The 19,958-nt window shown below is 35.4% G+C and overlaps 2 pseudogenes; one reads left to right on the top strand and one right to left on the bottom strand.

The window, feature by feature from the left end:
• Positions 1-10,017: 10,017 nt before the first annotated feature.
• Positions 10,018-14,736, top strand: LOC146881801 (uncharacterized; annotated as a pseudogene).
• A 2,418-nt stretch (positions 14,737-17,154) lies between these two features.
• Positions 17,155-17,524, bottom strand: LOC146881800 (indole-3-acetic acid-induced protein ARG7-like; annotated as a pseudogene).
• Positions 17,525-19,958: the final 2,434 nt, after the last annotated feature.

Below are 19,958 nucleotides of genomic sequence, written 5' to 3'. Positions count from 1 at the left end.
AGTATTAATGCTTACTCATTAAATCATCAATGATCATTGATTACAGTTTTACAAAATCTGATATGTTTAAAAATAAATCATGTGACAGTTTTAAGTGATCATATTTTGGTTTAATTTTTTTTAATATGAATAACAAAATAGAGGGAGTTAGTAGTATTTAACTGTTATTTAATAATAATAATGTGTAGACTAAATTTATGTTGGATTGAAATCTAATATCATAAATAAATAGAAAAGACATCGAAAACAAAATCCTAATTAATCGGAGAACAATCAAAAGCTAATAGTAGCAAAAATAAGAAAAAATTGTTCTAAATTTGCTTATGTATAAAAGCAACACTAAAGATACTTTTTACATACATTTTGATAGACGATAAAATTCTTTTTTAATCCTCTTATTTTTAGGAAATATTCTATTAGGTTCTTATTTATTATTTCGTTCAATTATGTCATCGTATTTATCAAAATGATCTAATTATATTATTTTTATTAAATTAACGTTAACGCTGTGTTAATACACATCACATATTAGTTAATTCAAAGTATTTTCAATTTATTAGTAGCATTTAACTTATAGTTATCTAATAATAATAATAATAATAATAATAATAATAATAATAATAATAATAATAATAATGTGTGGACTAAATTTGTGTTGATTGAAATCTATAATATCGTAAATAAATAAAAAAGACATCGAAAACAAAATCCTAATTAATAGGAGAACAATTAAAGGATAATATTAGCAAAAATTGTTCCAAATTTGCTTATGTATAAAAGCAACACTAAAGAGACATTTTACATACATTTTGATGGAGGCTAAAATTCTTTTTTATCCTCTTATTCGTAGGTAATATTTCTATTAGGTTACTAGTTTTTATTTCCTTTAATTATGTAATCATATTTGTCAAAATAATTTAATTAGGTCATTGTTTATAGATTAACGTTAATGTCATGTTAATACACGCTACATATCAACTATGATGCACAAATACGATACGTGTATCGCGTATCCGATACGTCGATATGTTTATTTTGAAAATAATAGGATACGATACGTGATAGATACGTTATATATGAATATTGAAAAATTGGTACAATAATTCTTAAAAATATAATAAATATATGATTGTTATTGTGTTAATCCAAATTAAAATTATATGTACTAAAGTTATCAACATAACAAATATAAATTTTTGCCATCATATGAGTACCATTGTAGGAAAACTCTTAAATTATGACCAATTTTAGTAACCAAAAATATATTAGAGACCAATTTCCTAATTAGAGACCAATTTATAGACTAATTATTTTGGTAGTGAAAATCTTTGTAACTAATGTTAGTGACTAATTATTTTGGTAGTCAAAATCTTGGTAATTGATGTTAGTTACTAATTTAAAAATCAATTCATAATAAATATTATTTTAATAATCAATTTAAAGACTAATTATAATTTTTTGGAACTATTTTAGTTGCCAATAATTTTTAGTTTTTAAATTGATACTTAAATTGGTCTCTATATAGTAACTAATTATTTTTGTTACTAAAATTGATTATTATTCAAAGATTTTCTTGTACTACGACTTTGTAAATTAGATACTCTATTGATAAGTATCAATAAGGTATCATAGAGTATCGGATACGGATACATGTCAAACATGAATACATACGTGACTCAAGTTGAAGTATCGGTGCATCATAACATATCAATTAGTTCGTAGTATTTTCAATTTATTAGTATTTAACAGATAGTTATTTAATGATAATAATTTGTAGACAAAATTTATGTTGGATTGAAATCTAATATAATAAATAAATAGAAAATACATCGACAATAAAATCCTAATAATCGGAGAACAATTAAATGATAATATTAGCAAAAGTAAGAAAAAATTGTTCCAAATTTGCTTATGCATAAAAGCAACACTAAAGAGACTTTCCACTTATTCGTAGGAAATATTCTATTAGGTTTCCTAGTTTTTATTTCGTTGGATTATGTCATTGTATTTGACAAAATGATTTAATTAAGTTAACGTTGTCTTGATACACGTCACATATAAGTTAGTTCCTAATATTTTCAATTTATTATTATTATTATTATTATTGTTTTTGTTTATTTTTTTTTTTGCCACGTCTTAGTCATTCGATACAAGAAAAAATTGGTTTTAATATAGGTTTGATTTTACATTACCCATAATTAAAACCTCTACTAAATTATTTACTTGGAATTTCAATTTCTTCCGTTAAACCATCTTTGGGAAATGTGTTCGTCAAGATTTTTATGAACCCCAAAAAATGTCAATCAATAGTTGAATTTTCTTATCTTCTTGTATTTAACACGGGTTTTAAAACCTTTGATAAGTTCAACAAGTTTAGAACTCCGGTTAACTATCGTTTGTTTTGAAATTTTCATAACATACATGAGTTTCAGAACCTCCGTAAAATAATTACTTTCACTTTCAGAACTTCTATAAATTATCATAGGTTTTGAACCTTTATAAAGTACTATAGATTTTTAAATTATTAATATTATTTTTCTACTCATTTAACATTTGTACATTCATATATATTTTTTCAACCACAATTATTTTCATCGACTGTATTTGTTTATCTATATTTAGTTATACAAAAATATATATATATAACACTCATTTAATTAACAAGTTAAATATAAATAACCAAATTTATATGAAAGTATAATAAATATACACATTAAAATTTAAATTCAATTACAATATTAGTTAAGGAAAACTAACAAAAATTGTTAGAAAATACTACAAATGATTTTCAAAACACAAAATTTGTTGTATAAATGGGTACTCTGAAACATGCAATATAAATATGTATTTTAATTAGAAATGTACACTCTAAAACCTATAGTGTAACAAATATAAACATTTAAAGAAGCAAACTCTGAAACATGCAATATAAATACTAACTTTAACCCTTTCATCTTCTAATACTAACTCACATATCCTTGTTTTCTAACTATTATTCTAACAATAATTAGGCAAAGTTAGCATAAAATTGTATGGGAATAACTCCCTCACAACACTGAGAACTGGTAAGGAATATAAACTACCAAAGCAATGTGCTTTTACAATTAAATAATGTGGTACTCATCCATGACAGTTAAATAGTTTTAAAAGAATAAAGAGAACTTTTGAACATAACGTGATAATTTCATGATTCCATTCAGCAATCTTTTGAACATAAATTTTCCAATACATGCACAAGAATCGAGTTACCTCAAACTGAATTATTGATAGCACACTATAAACCTTAAGACTGAAACAAAAACGTATAGAAGGATTTAGTAAATCTTGTGAGGTTGGTGGCTACTTACAACGCTGCCTCAGAAATTTGGCTCTTGGTGGCTTTCATTAACTACCGGTCTTAAAGTGTTAGTAATGTAAAATCCATTGGCCTATCGTCTAGTGATGATTAAGGTCCCAAAAAATGTGTAACCTTCAATATAAAATGCTATCACATCACATGGGTTAAATATTTCTAACAAAAACAACAGATTCTTCATTGCATGGCATTGAACATCGATGTAGTATCTTATGTAGAACTATAAGAACCTCTACTCATTCCAATAAGAACGTAAAATTCTATTAACTAGAAAGAATTACGAAGAAGATTAGGCACTGTGCAAGGAACTTAAGGCTTAAATTTTATCAAGTCGTTGATGAGGCTTGCCGGTGACTAGCAATAATTTGTTAAAAACCTTATCACTGTATGTTAACAAATCTATCTTAGATACAAGAAAGTTCAATGAACGTGTTGTAAGGCCAATTAAAATTGTTTTATTCCTTTCTGCCCTAAATTAAAGGGTTGCCCCTTGTGAGTGGGTCTTAAGGACTGACCCAAAAGATAAAACCCACCCTTAGTCTGCCCTAACTCTCACTTTCCTCTCACTTTCACAGAACCTTGAGTTGTAGCCATCAACATCTCTGCTAGGATTTGATCCCTCACCACCGTCAAGTTCCGCTCAAGCTCCTTCTTGCTCAACGTAAGTATTCCTTCCTAGTTCATGCTAATCCCCCTTTAACCATCTTTCGTTTTCCCAGTTAGGATTTCCTGTTAATCCCATCTACTGTTTATGTTCCACTTTTATTTCAGCCCTGTAGTTCCTCCCTAGAGCTGTTGTGCTCGTGGTCGTGACGTCAAGGTCCTTGCCAACCCTTTTCCAGGTACGGGAAGTTAGGGTTTTGCAAAATCGTTGGTGTCCATGATTACTTATGTAATATTCGTGTGATTTGATGGTCTGTATACTGCTATGAGTTTGTGAAATGTATTATTGTGTTGTTTGGCTTGGTTTATGGTCTGTTATGCGGGTGAATAGTAGGGGAGGACTGATAATCTCTCCCAAGTGAGCTTGTCTCACATAGGCGAGATGAGCGGAGCTCGCCCAAGTCTTTTCGCTCGAGGACTCAGGCGACCAGCTCAGTTTGAGCGAGCGAGCGTCTCGCCCAGGCGAGGAGGGTCTCGCCTAAGCGAGAAAGCGCAAAGGCCACTGTTCCAAGATTTCGAACCCTCGCCTGAGCGAGAGACTCTCTCGCTTGAGCGAGACTCCTCTGCCTGAGCAAGAGGCTGGACGAGACTGCGTTTTAGTTTTACATTCCTTTCCTGTTCTTGGATGTTTGGCATGTAATTGATTGGATCATTGTATGATGGCATGATAGGGATGAGTATACATGATTAGGGGAGGTTTACATGTGGTGAATTGTGAGTTTGGCATGGTCTTTATATGAACTATACATGAGAGGTTGGATATATATGTGGTCACAAATTTGGCATGAGCAACGATGAACATTGATGGTTGGTAATCTAGTGGCATGGTATTGGTATGGGAAGAGGCACTTTACTCATGGTTGGTAATAACGAGTTGGTACTGATTCAACATGTGATAAATGAAGGTTGGTTACGGATGTTGGTATGAAGTTCCTATGCATGATATATGTATCTATGACTTGGCTGTTTGTATATGTTTGGTAAGTGGTCAGTACGTAAGGTGAGACTTCAAGGTCGTGCTTCAGTGATCGGGACGTAATTCCATAGCCCCTATTAGTGGGTGTCCATGGTGGTGCCCCGTCTATATAACTTGGTAAGGATTCAAGGTAAGGACTGCATCCTGACACTCTAAGGAGTTAGTTAGTCTCACTTAGAGCGGACTGGCTCCTGTGATGAGAGTAGAAGAAGGCCTTAAACTCATTAAGGGCTAACCTTGTCTGTGGGGGAAATGAGTCAATGTAACACTTGTAACACAAAGCTCGGGGGTGAGCAGAGGTATCCACCACAAGTGCGAGCATCCGCTGAATCCGACCAAGTTATATGTATCCGGATGAGTCGAGTCGAGTCTTAGTGTATTGGTTTGAAAAGTCATAACATCCTTGGGTGATATGAATGCTTTTGACTATGAAAGTGTATCTGATTGCATGATGAAATTATTTTTGTGCTCTAGCTTACCCTACTATTTGTGGTTGTATGTTCTGTGGTGTGGTCTTTTCTTTTGCAATGATCATCAACTTGTTGATATGAGCAGAGGTGAGAACTTCCCGAAATAATCAGGGTGATGGAGCTTCCGCTGCATAGTCCGCTTGGACTAGATCTGTTTCTTTGTGGGCTTTATTTCTGGGCTATGACCCATGTATTAGATTACTTCTTTTAATTTCCTTTGGGGTTTGCTGTTGAATGTTGTAACTGTTATACTTTTGGCATCGTGGTGTGCCTAGGTTCTGTAGGGGTTATGTTTAAGATCCCAGGATTGCGCTGCTATATTATTTGTGTGTGACGCTCTTTTAATTACGCTTATTAATTAAATGGGATGTTACAGTGTCATATATTCTGCGACACTTATGTAAACTTCCAAAGATTTGACATGATTCATCATCTCACAGAAACTAGTCTTTTATCACCACAGTATAAAAGTGATGCAAATATATGTTAGTCCTTTGGTGCATCCACCACTTTTAAAGATGCTTGATTTGTTGCAAATAGTTCCTTTCTGATACCAGGTAAACAAAAACCCATGGTTGTTTTGTTTTGAGAGAAGTCTTGAGAATAAACTAGAAGAAATGTAGAAAAACCATTGGCTAAAAACACCATTGGTGAAGGAGGAAACAAAGTAATGGGTCCAATTGATAGACAAGGGCATATGGTATTGTCTTTGAGCATTGTCTCATGAATCAGCGTAGCATGTGATAGTAGTTCAGATAACAGTGTCCCTCATTCGCTAGTGAAGGCCACAATGTCTCCTCATTCGGAAAGAAAAATTGAAAGTTGATTATGTTCACGACTATTAAGTGGGGTAGTGTGAATTAGAATTTTCGTACATAAAAAATGTGGACCAAAGTTTATCATGATCATGTATTGAACATTGGTTCTCTTCTTACCTCCAAAAACTTATTCATAGCTTTCAATAGGCTTTTTTTGTATTTTGGGGTCCTTTTTACTCGAATTTGTAAAAAATGGTCTCTGAATTTATTTATTTTTGCAAAACTGGGTTAAGTCGCTAGGATGGAGGACGACATTGAAGGTGAAGTCGTCCTCCATCATGCTAGTTTCATTTTTAAAAAAAAAAACAAAGTCGTCAAGCAGGAGGCCAATTTTTTGGTTATAAATGGTGAAGTCGTCTATGTAGATGGCGACTTCATTTTAAGTTTTTTTTTGAATAATAAATTATATAAATTGAAATAAAAATAAAAATAAACATTAATATATTTTAAAATTCATTAAAAAATAAAATACAATAATTTAGTTACTAGAAAATAATAAAACATACATCTATGTCCTCGAGTTTCACATGTTGGTCTTCTTCTGGCTTTGTTGGGTCGTCTTGGTGGTTGTTGTTGTTGTGGTTCATCATCATCATCATCATCATCCTCTTCATCTTGATGACTTTGGACATTTTGCGGATGATGAACCGTTATTTGTGGTGATTGGAAAGGCATTGGCGGAGGATAGAATGGCATTGATGATGAACATCCTGGATAATAGGTAGATGGTGGTGTCATAGTTGTGGTGTCAAACATATGTGATGGACCAACACCATAACTTGACTGATGCGGGAAGAAACCATATGAGGAAGGGACATGTTAGAATGAGGTGTTTGGTGGGTTGCCAAATTGAGGATGTGAATGTCCAAACATTTGACCTTGACCCATAGGCGATTGTCCGAAAAAGGGTGGGGGATGATGTATGAAATATGAAGAAGACCCAACATGGCTAGTGTAGGGTTGTGAAGCAGGCTGGGAAGGTTCTTGTGACATAACGTACTGCAAAATAAATAATATGGTTATGTCCATGAATAAGTATGTATGATAAACAGATGTACAACATTGTAGTATAAATAACCTCATCGTCGGAAGATTTTGTCGATGGAGATATATAACGAATAGTGTGTTTATGTACCACTGCATATACGGTGTTTCATCATGCAAATGGTCGTTTCTACTGAATGGTGTACCTTGAATGATTCGATTTTGTCGATCATTCCAAATTGCAATCCACTGGTGATGATGTGCTACCCAATCTCTGTCATTTCTCTCCCTCAAGTCATCCTTGTGAACTTGATCCAAGTTAACTGGCTCGGGCGGAAAGTTTTGTCTTAAACCAAATTGATGCATGACCATATCCGCCTAATGGATTTCTACTGTCGCGAAGCAAATTATTGGGACTGTTGCTCTGGACACCGAAGGGATGTCAACCACAATCAATCGACTAACTTTGTGTTGAATGTAAGGCCTCCACAAGAACTGAAACAAAATTGTAGATATTAGTTTGAAATGTTAAAAAACAAAAAGCTTTGAATTACCTTACGTATTACATGTCTTGTACGTATTTGATCAAATCTCAATCAAAATTCAGTAACTGAAATTGAAGCTGGATTTATCCGATGCGTTACGTTCATCCACCTAAAAAAATGTAGCAATTTCAAGTTAGTTAAATGACAAGAAAAATAATAATTTAAAAGTTAGCTTTTTACCTTCTACAGACAGGGAAATTATCCCCATCAGCCACCTCCTAATCATTTAAAGGTTGAAGTTGTGGGGTTATAGAAGTAATCCTCTCCTAAGCCCAACATTGTAACAAAATCATGCATCCACCAATATTTTTCTTGGCATAGGGGAATGTCATGATCTAGGCAACGATATAGGCAGGCCAAAACTGCAGACCCCCAACTATAATTCTTGACTACATTCAAGTCAGCTAGCCTAACTAGATACATGAGATGTACCCTAGTTGCAGACGTGTATGGCATTAAAATGCTTCCAATCAATGTGAGAATGTACGCTCTCGCATATTGAGCAATAACATCATTGTTTGCATTTGGTGGAAGCTGTTGTAAAGTAGTGTTTAACCAAGATACTCTATTTGAGTTCCCTCTTATCACCGTTGGTGGTGGAATGACACCTAGATGTTCATGGAAGGTGGAGAATATGTCTTGAACTATAGTGGGACCAGTGACCACATCTTCGTCTATCGGCATGCCAAGGAGGATGGCTACATCCTCTAGTGTCACAGTGGTCTCTCCATGGGAGAAGTGAAATGTGTGAGTTTATTATCTCCACCTTTCTAATAAAGAACTGATGAGGAAGTGGTTCACATCCATGTCCGGAATATACAAGGCGTGTCCGAATGATACTTAAACCTTGAAAGTAGAAGCAACGAAAGAAGTGATGAAGTTTTGAATACTCTTCCACTGCGCGCAACTTGAAACAATTTTCTGCCAATCCAAGCACAATGCATAAACCAAAGTGATGAATATGGGCGCAAGTTGAAACTATTTGTACCAATGCTAACATTTTATTCACGTGAATGCACAATGCAGTTGTCCATCAATGCATTATTTTTCGTGCAATGCATTATTTTTTTCGTGCAATGTGGTTGTCAGTGCATTCACAAAAAGCTTTAAAAGCTGCCACTAATTTACACCATTGCATGCAAATTTTGAACTGTGCATGGCATAGGGAGTAGGAGGAATCTCTGAATTCCACTATTGACCCCGAATTCTTAGTGTAGCGCAGGACATCACAGTCAAAGAAAATAAATGCGAGTGTGATGGTGTCAGCGATTTGGGAGGGCGAAGTCGTCATTATTGCGGGCAACACCCAATTGGAAGTCGTCATTACTACGGATGACAATCAATTGATGTCGCCAGGCCGCCTAACGGATTCATTTTAATGCACCAAAGTCGTCCTAACATGCACCGGTTTCAATTTAATGAAGTCGTTCGGTTATTTAATGAAGTCGCGTGGTTTAATTAATGAAGTCGTGGGCTATTTAAAGAAGTCGTGTGGTTTAATTAATGAAATCGCGAGTTTTAAGACAAAATCGTTGCCATTAATGGCGGCTTCTGTGCATTAAAATGAGGTTATTTATTACAAAACTGTTGGCATTTATAGCGGCTTCTGTGCATTAAAACCGGATAATAAATGTGTTGTTGTGGCCTGGACACGAATTAAGTTTCTCGATTTATTTATACTGCTTTCAACTCATTCAATTTTTTCTTACCTTATTATTATTATTCTCTTCACCAAAGTTGCACTCTTCACCAAATTTGCATACAAATGGCCGATCAATTGAGTCAATCTCCAGATATTTTGCTTGATTTCAATGAAGATGAGTTGGTTACCAACCAATATACAATCCATACAACATATCATAGTGGCTCATCAAGTCACGCCTCAGTTGAAGCTTCAAATCCAGTGAGTGAAAATTCACTATGTATTGGCATGTCTTTTGACACAAAAGAGTCCACAGTGTCATATATCAAGCAATACCATATCGATAATGGTTATAGATTTGTGGTTGTTGAGAGCAAATCTGAAAAATTTATATGTCGATGTGTCGACTAAAAAAAAGGTTGCCCGTGGCGTTTACAGGCTGCTTATAGCAAACGGAGTTTAAATTGGGAAATTAGAAAGATTGACGGATCACATACGTGTTTGTCAACCATGCAACCTGCAGATCACGTCAATCTTGATTCCAACCAAATTGGTTATATTGTGATGAACTTTGTAAAGGAAAATCCTTCCATACCTATCAAAAGTTTGGTAGCTGAAATTAAAAATCGTTTCGGATATTCAGTTTCATATGACAAAGCTTGGAATGGTAAGCAAAAAGCGCTTGCGAAGGAGTTTGGAGATTGGGAAGAGTCTTACAATGAACTTCCCAGGTGGTATCAAGCTGTACAAGAAAGCAATCTCGGCACAATAATTCAATATACTGGACCTTCTGTACTTGTAAAACCTCACCCTTCTTGCTATATTATGGAACGCGTATTTTGGTCTTTTGGACCATGCATCCAAGGGTTTAATTATTGCAAGCCAATTGTCCAAGTAGATGGCCCATTTCTCATAGAAAGATATCAAGGGACATTACTAACAACACTAGCTCAAGATGGGTCATATAATATATTCCCTTTGGCCTTCGCGATAGTGGAAGGAGAAACAAAGGAAACCTTAATATGGTTTTTTCAACTCTTAAGGGAGCACGTTACACCACAATCAAACCTCTGCTTGATAACAAACATGGGGAAAGGCATATTGGCAACCCTACAATATGAAGAACTACAAGGGAAGCAAATGAACTGTAATCAATATACTACATATGTCATATTGATTTAAATTTCAACAAAAAAATCAAGAATCACGAATTGAAAAACTGGTTAAAGAGTATGGGTAATAAAATTTTTCTTTCATTCACCATATTGAATAATTAAACTAACTAATATAATTGCATTTTTACAACTTATGAGGTGAAATAACCCATATTGGATGCTAAATTGGCGGCTTTGAGATCACATTCATCAGAAATGGCATCTTGGATCTATAGGATACCACTACAAAAATGGACTCAGGCCTACGATGGGGGTAGTAGATTCAGACACATGACAACAAACCTGGCAGAATGTATGAATTCTATTTTAAAAAGAGCTCATTCATTACCAATTTGTGCTCTAATTAAGGCAACATTTGAAAGGACCGCTACATGGTTTGTTGAGAGAGGGGTTAAGGGAGACTCCATATTATGAGCAGGCCACCAATATCCCGAGGAAATTAATGCTATTATTTGAAAAAATCAACAACAAGCAAGAATCACCAGTGCAGTAAGGGCTTTTTACCCTAGTTATTTTCCTCATTTTGCCTCGGGTCTAGAACCGAGGCATATTGGGACGAAGCCAAAAGGTACCCCTTTTGGCCTCGGTTATTACCCGAGACCATAGAGTCCCTTTTATGCCTCGGTTCTAATGAACCAGAGCTATAGGGTTCCTTTTCTGCCTTGGGTCCATGAGAACCGAAGCCATATGGTAAATGTAGAAACTTCCGCAGATTCTCCCATGTGCATTCCTCCGAGTGTGACAGCTATTACGGCAGCCACCGTTGCAGTAAGACCCGTAGAATTTAATTAATTAAATAAATAATTAATTAATAAATACAGGAGGGGTAATAATTATGACATTAAATTATGGTTGGTATGATGTGGAAAAGTGTTAGCTCATGTGGTTGAGAGCACTTTGATTGTGCGAGAGGACTTGGGTTTGAGTCCTATGTATGCTAACTTTTACTGTTATGATTTTATTATTTAAATCTATGAAAACATGTTTTTGTATATTATGATAATTGAATTGTGATTCCTAGCAAGAAATATGAATTGGTTAAGTGGTTTGATATAGACTTGGTGATTACATGGTTGTGGGTTCGAGCCTTGGAGAACTTACATTAAACTTTATATTTTTGGCATTTTTGGTTTTGACGTGAATATGGAAAGGTGGGAAGGAAACCTAAGTGAGTGGGCAGCCAAAGGAAGCTGAAAGGGCAGCCATAGGGAGGGATTGAATGGCACATTATGTCTTATTCAATGCCATTTTCGTTTTGGTAATTAATCACTTATTTTAGGCACACTTTAAAAAGGAAAATTAGGTTAAGGGCTAAGGTTTGACAAGCTGGGAAACTATACCTAAAGAGAGAGCGAAAATCTGAGAGAGTATGAGAGGTTCTGGTGTGATTTTGCGTTGCTGAATAGTGAGGAAGCAAGGAAGGTGGGTGATCAAGGGGGAATCTTACAAATTGTCAAGCTTAAGCGAAGGAGAACCAGGTTAGGGGAGCTGGACTCCGCTGTTTTTGCTTCAAATAATATTGTGATGTGATGTATGTTAATTTATGGTGCATGTATACTGTTAAATCTTGGAATACTGCGTTTCTGGGAAATTCCTAGAAACCACCTGACGGGTGATGAACCACCGCCAGGCGCTCATCTGTTCTACACTATTTTGGGGGTTCTGGAAAGGGAACCGCCTGGCGGCACACTCCCGGCCGCCAGGCGACGCTTAGGGTTGTTTCAATTTCTGGGTTTGTGGATGAAGCGCCTGGCGGGGCTGGTTGAATCGCCAGGCGGCGCGGGGCATTTCTCCGATTTTGGGTTTTTCTGAGGTTCTGGACTAAATGTAATCAGGGCAAAAGTCAGTGGGGAACCGTAAAGGGTGATAATGTTAACTAATAGTAGGCATGGACACCTAATTAGGGGCTTAATTGAATGGAACAGTGTATGTACGCTTAGGGTTGAAGGTGTTATCTTGGATTGCTATTGAACTGAATTGTGGTGAATTGGATATAGGGATAAGGATTAGTATAATTAAAATATGGAGTCGTCGTGATTGTACTTGGACTGGATTACGTGAAGTGGGAAATCACAGAGGTGGAGAAATGGTGGGGTTTTGGATGCGGGAAGAATCTGGGAAATACCCAGATGGCAAGCACCGCCTGGCGGCAGGTGGGTTGGCCCCCAGGCGCTCGCGCAGTAGCAAAGATACTGCAAGTTGAGGTGTTATGCGCTGAGGATGGATTCTGCTGTACTGGGTTGGAATCAACCGGGGGAAAGTTTTAGTGATGTTTGGGAAGGTTGACGAGGGAGTCGTGCATGAGTTTCAAGAGGGGGTTGAATTGCTTTAGGAAGGAGAGATATTAAATTATAGGGGCCTCCCTTGTTGTCGGGTAATAGTGATTCTGAATAGTGAAATAGTTGAGGGAGGAGGGGATTAAAGAATTGACCAATTATCGGGAATGAGAGCTCAAACAGCAAAGTGGACTTGGCAATAACTTAGGTGTAATGAATTTAGGAGTACTAATAAGCTAAGAATGGAGGAGTTTAATGTTAGAACTGAATGGGTGCTGCTTCCAAGTTAGGATGTCGAGGACCTTATCATTGTTAGTAACCATTTAAGTAATAATTCGGGAATAGATCAAATAGAGATATGATAGAAACTGTGTTAAACTTGAATAGTAAAACTAGAGTATGTTGTACTGTCATGACGCCTGGCGGTGGGATCTGGACCGCTAGGCGGTAGCAAAATCACAGAGGGGTCTTAGTGCTTGGTGCGCCTAGCGGCAAAGGCAGTTCCGCCAGGCGGTTGCTGTTGCGAGAACGATTTAAAAAGCGTTGTGCGCCTGGCGGCACGTGTCCCTCGCCAGGCGATTTATACTGCTGCAGCTTTGAGTTTTGTTTATGAATTTGTGATCTACGGTGCGTCTAATGATGCTTTAAGGGTGAGATTGTTGTTGTTCCTGGAGTTGTGGCTCGGAACGTATCCCTTGAGTTGTGGTTCGGGATAGGGGTTAAGCACGTGGTATTCCTTGAGTTGTGGCTCGGAATAGCATCTCTGGAGTTGTGGCTCGGGATGGCGGATGAACACGAGGAACCCTTGAGTTGTGGCTCGGGTTGGCGAGTGTTGCCGGTGTGAGTGTGCTGGTTGTGGCCAGTACGGATGGGTCCGGATAGATTGCCCTCCTCAGTTGTTGGCTGACGAGTTTGGTAGTCTTGGGACGATACGGACTATGTTCGCATATGGGAACTCTACCTGGCGTTGCGGTGTATGATCCGTAGCATGTTTTCCCGCATGTGCTCTATCGGTTGTGGCCGATAGGTATGGCAGCAAGTCACCTTGAAGAAATCCTTAGACGTTGTAGAACACGAATAATCTGATTGGGGGTCAGATGGTAGGAATTAAAGAACTGGGTAATGTGATATGTTTATGTTATGTACGCTATCTTGTGTTGATATGCTTATGTTTCTGCAACTTTATTCATGTGATTTAATTGTTAAGCTCACCCTATCTGCGTGTGTGTGGCGATGATCGTGTACGCGGTACACGGGAGCAGATTCTGTTAATGCAGGTGGCTCAGGTGACGCTTAGCCGCGGAGAGGGATTAGATGTGGGGAAAATGCTTATGTTTCTTTATTGCCTTTGAAAACAGTTGTAAACCCTGATGGGTAATTTTATGACGTATTGTTTTGGTATTCGTAGACTTTATTTGATGGTTTAATAAAGTTTTTAAATTTTCCCGCCGTTTTGGGAAAATGAAGTATTATTAAAAGTACGTGGTTTTAATTTAATTCTTTTATTTATTTACAAATCAGTAATATCCTGGCGGGATGTTACAGTTGCCGCCGCAACTGTATGGTGGGCTGCCCATGGACTACTTCCTCTGTGTACTCCACTTCACACACCCTTTGTGTGTCCTCCTGCACCACCCAGTGCACCTCCATCCATGGCTCCCATTGAAACACAACACAAATCCAACAAGGAGAGGTTAAGCCAGAAAAACCTCCTCTACAAGATCAGATACTGGATCCAGAACAATCGGAAGTTCTGCAAGCTCAACACTCGGTTTCGAATTTACCAGGTGTTTCTTCATCGGAATCTGAGGAGAAGGGTGATACCAATGTAAATACCGCATCAAAGGCTACTAATGATGAGATTAACCAAGCGATTTCGAACTCACCCGCGGCGGGAGGTGATTTGCAGTCGATGAACCTGAATAGCGCGACGGAGGCAACGACGCACGATTATTAATGGAGGATGCTGGTCGGCGACAGAGGCAGAGTGTAGTGGTGGTGGCAGAGTGAAGAAATCCGCGCAAAGAGAAGAGAGTTGGGGGAGACGATGAATAGTAGCTAGGGCTCGCGAATTGGGAATTTTAACAGCCCTTATGGCCTCGGTTCAATTAATAACCGAGGCCAAAAGCCCATTTATTGCCTCGGTCCTTAAAGACCCGAGGCCAAAAGCCTGATGTTGATGGCATTTTTGAAAATTTGAAAACTGACGTTGTCTTATATGCTTCGGTTCTGTTGTAACCAGGGCCAAAAGTCCCATTTATTGCTTCGGTCCTTAAAGACCCGAGGCCAAAAGCCTGATGCTGATGACATTTTTGAAAATTTGAATATTGACGTTGCCTTATATGCTTCGATTCTGTTGCAACCGGGGCCAAAAGTTGGACGAAAATTGCAAAAATGCCACCGCCTCCTTATAGGCTTCGGTTCAGCGGCAACCGAGGCCTATAAGGCGAAGTAAAATGTCAAATATGCACTAGTGAATGTGTCAAGTGCGTTGATACTCAAGAGAAAATAATGAATTTCAAGTTCAAGAGATGTTTTCTCCACATGATCACCGCCTACCAATGTCTTTTACAGTTAAACTAAATGATTGGTGGTGTGATTGTGGTCGTTTTCAAGCTCTTCGAGTGCCTTGTCATCACGTAATAGTTGTTTGCTCTTTCTCGCATATAGACCTAACCTCATACATCCATCTAGTTTATAGCCTCTACAACATCAACAAAGCATATGAAATACAATTTCATCCGGTTAGGAATAAAGAATATTGGTCCATATACACCGAACCAAATTTCATTCCAGACCCAAATATGCGTCGTAGGGTAAGGGGAAGACCACCAACTAATAGAATCCATAATGAGATGGATGAACCAAATCCAAACAGACGAAGCAAATGTGCATATTGTAGAAATGAAGGACATCATAGGGGCAACTGTCCCTATCGTCAGTAATTTATTGCTTTATCCAATTTTCTAGTTCATTTTTATTATATAATTTTTATTATGTTATTTTTATTATGTCATTTTTATTATATCATTTTGATTATGTATTTTTAGGGTGCGAATTTTTATTATGTTATTTCTATTATGTAATGTATTTTTTAAAATGAATTTATTGTACCAATAAAAAAATTAATTCCAAACAAATTAAATATAATAACTACTCTTAACAAAATTCTGTAAAAAAAATTATCAAATCTAAAAGGTTAAAAAAAATTGAAAACCGAAAATTTTTAAAAGATAAAATAAAACTTCAATGATGAAAAAAAAACTGAAACCGACCTCCTACCTGACGACTTCAGGGCAATATTTGCATAAACGGATCTCCTGTCAATGACTTCGTTTTTTTTTTGAAGAAAAAGGAAACCGGCTTTTGGGAGGACGACTTCACCTTTAATGTTGCCTCTCCCCTGATGACATGATCCAGTTTTACAAAAAAAAATTCAACCGACCCATATTTATAAATTGTTGGTCAAAATGACCCAAAAATACAAAAAAGCCTCCAATCTGGTCTGCTTAAGATTTACTGGTTGCTATCTGTCACTAATATTATTGGTACATTCTATATCAATGCAACTGTCATCTTAATTATTTGGCAAAGCATGTGTCCACTATTGGATAAGCTATATCGATCACAATGGATGAAAAAACAACAAATTCTCAGGTGCGTAAGTTGTTGGCCACAATCTCGAAAGGTGAATATGAACCACCAGTGAGCATCCTAATCCTTTAGAGAGATCTGTGAGACAACATGTGATCCTTAGTCCCTCGATATATTATTGAAAATAACTCGTTCTTTGACTTCTCCGGACAGTGTTATAGATAATGATTCATACCATTCATGGTGGTATAAAGTAAAGCTACTGTTACAGAGTAGGCCAAGTTAATTGAAGAAAAAAAAATAAACCTTGAAGATAAGTCAAATTTTATGTTGCAACCATGCCTATTTGAGCAGAGAACCAACCTCTTTTGTTAAGGCCCTAGCTTCTCAAAATTTTGCTTTGCTACATATATTTTTATTAATAAACTAAACTACCCAATTAAATTTGTTTCCTCTTTGGTCCAAGTGAAATTTTTTCACTCTACCATTCTAGGAATCATGTGGTCTATTCCCGCATTGACATTTCACAGAATAGAGTCTAGTTTTAGAACTGGACTTAACCTTGTTCATACAGAAGAAGCGAAGATTGAAATTGGTAAACTAAAAATAATGAGTAGCTACTTGAATAGTTGAGTTCACTTTCATTGCACATCATTCTTTCTCACAAAAGGGAGATCTTTACAAGTTAAGAAGACGCCTATTGTACAAAAATGTCTCCACCAATCTATGTTAGTCTCCTAAAGTAATGACATCTATTGTCCATCCAAGCAGGAAGTTATATGATAGAAGATTTCTTCACTACAAGGAATTGTGAGGCCAACCATGATCATATCCAAACTCTTCCTCGACTTTACTCAACAAGTCTTGGAAGGAAGGTTTGTTCAAGTATGATACAGGAATCATAAATCTCTTCATTTTCTCTCCCACATACACCGCAAGATAGTCCTTTTGTGCATCAACTGCTTGTGAAGATGCTTGATTCGCTGCAGATATTACCTTTTTGATTCCAAGTAAACGAAAACTCATTACTATCATGAAAATCATGAATCTTAAGATCTCTTATAGTAACTTTTTATAATGAAGTATTATTACATGAAAATTACAAAATAATTTAAGCTAAATTCATTTCATTTCTGTGAATGCATAATACATTAATGATGTCTCTCTGAAGGAGGATCTTAGCTGCTAGTTATAACTTGTGGTCAGGGACGAATTATATAGTGTGACAAGAAAGTCACGGCTCCCTAAAATTTTTGAAATTTATTTTTTATATATATTTATATATTTTTTTAAATTATATTTATATATTATTTATATTAAGTTTATATTATGAAAAATTATATTAAAAGATAAAATAAAAATTTAATAGACACATTGATTTATAAAAGAGATTAAAGTCTTTTCTTTTGACTATAAGATTTTTTTCACCGTGTAAATTATCATAAAAGTGTGTGAGAAAAAATAAATACAAAGAAATGAATTGAGATTGAGGAACACATAGATTGAAATTTAAGTATACATTCTCGCATGATCTCTCATAGATCAAGGTGGATATCTTATTATGATTTATGTATGTTAGATTTATGATTCTTTTTAGGATGTTTCTTCCAAATTAAGTTTCTTTCAAATTAATATAAACCCTACTTATGATTTTAGGGATTCTTTTATGAAATGGTATGAATCCTAATTATAATTTTTCTCAAATTATTGTAACTCTTAATTATGAAATTTAGGACTTTTTGTGATTTTCGTTGTCTATGGTAAATTTTTCTTTAAAGTTTTGAATTTATAAAAGGTTGTTTATTTAATTAGTTTTGTTAGGTTTTCAATTGTTATAATTGTGATTTGTGAATATAAATTTAATCTTTTTTTCTAAATAGGTGAGAGGTGATAAATTTATATTAGAAATATTATAATAAAGAGTAAAATAATTTATTCTTTTCTTAAAGAGAAGGTTTGTGATAAAGATGAAAAAAAATACATCTACTTTAACTCAACTCTAGAAATTTTATGAGAACCAAGAATTCAAAACAATGAAAAACAAATATCGAAAGTTTCTAGAGTTACATATAATGAATTTAAAAATTCATTAGAATGTGATCCAAAAAAAAAAACTTCCTCAAATTTAATAATACCCATCAAATCAAATTGATGAGGTAGAAGTGCTTATCAAAATAGTATTCATGGTTTGATATCATGATATAATAGTGAATGGTAGTCATATTTTTTTTGAATTCTATTATTATGTGTTTAAGAAGAAGAAATGAAGAGAAAGAATGAAGAGTTTTTTTTCTAATGAAAACAAATTATATATAACAAATATAATATAGTACTCCTAAATTTTTTTTCCAACTTCTGCCATGCTTGTGGCAAACCACATTCGATCCTTTCTACATTCGTCCTCACATATTTTGCTTGACTGCTGTTATCTTTTATACATTCGTTAAGTTGATTTAGTTCAACTGTTTCCTTTGTAGTTGTTGTAATTGAAACGTGCTGCATGCTACGATTAGTGGTGCGGCTTATTTTTTATTTATTTAAAGTAGAAGGTTAAATCTCTCTAAATTAATATTGAAGCATGCAGTAGCAACATTTTTAGTGCATTTGGCTTATTTTATCAATGCTAATGCATACATACCTGGCTCTCCCAAGGCCCTTTCCCTTCCCACAGGGATAGGTATTGTGGTTGTAGACCCTAAAGCTATTATTAAGGCCTCGAAAAACCCTAAAGCTATTATTAGAGTTTTATTTGTTGTATGGTCTGAGAGTTGCTCTTATTCTAGTTTTTGAAGAAGGACTTGACAATGTGATTGTAAGGAACAATCGTTTAGGCACAACAACATATGCTAGTCCAAATCCTGGTTAATGATTTTAAGATGTGACTTTTTATTTTACTGATATAACTATTTTTGAATTTTATTGATCTAAAAGATTATTTTATTTTATTTTTTGTAAATTATATTCTTTTACTGTTAAGTATTTTTTTTTTGCGAAAAAGTAAATTCCATTATGCTCTTTTTAGTTTTGCAAATTATTTGTGACTGAAATTATGTCGCAACATTTTTTTCTAGCTTTATAAATTTATATATTTATTTACAATAAATTATTTTATTAAAAATCTATAATTGTTTATAAACTTTTGTGATTATAAATTTAAAAAATATAATTAATTTAATATTTATAAATTAAATGAGAATAAAAAAATTGAAAAGTCGTTATAATAAATGTGAGGACCCTTTTTCTTTATTTATTTTATTTTCCCCCTTTTCTAATAACACTCTCTGCCAACACACAAGGACAATACGCTCCACTCACCTACACCCCTCTTCTGCACAATTCTCCTTCTTCTCTCTAACCACCAAGGAAGTCCAGATTTCCAAATTCAGTTCCTAAACCTTGTTTTCATTCTTTCAGCAACAGCAACATCACCTGAGATCACCACAGAACCCCTCCCCAAGCC

This window comes from Vigna unguiculata, chromosome 11, assembly GCF_037176805.1.
Source record: "Vigna unguiculata cultivar grain cowpea cultivar isolate G323 ecotype 2 chromosome 11, ASM3717680v1, whole genome shotgun sequence".
Lineage (NCBI taxonomy): Eukaryota > Viridiplantae > Streptophyta > Magnoliopsida > Fabales > Fabaceae > Vigna > Vigna unguiculata.
The sequence above is the reverse complement of the archived record's forward strand: the minus strand, read 5'-3'. Positions and strand labels throughout refer to the sequence as shown.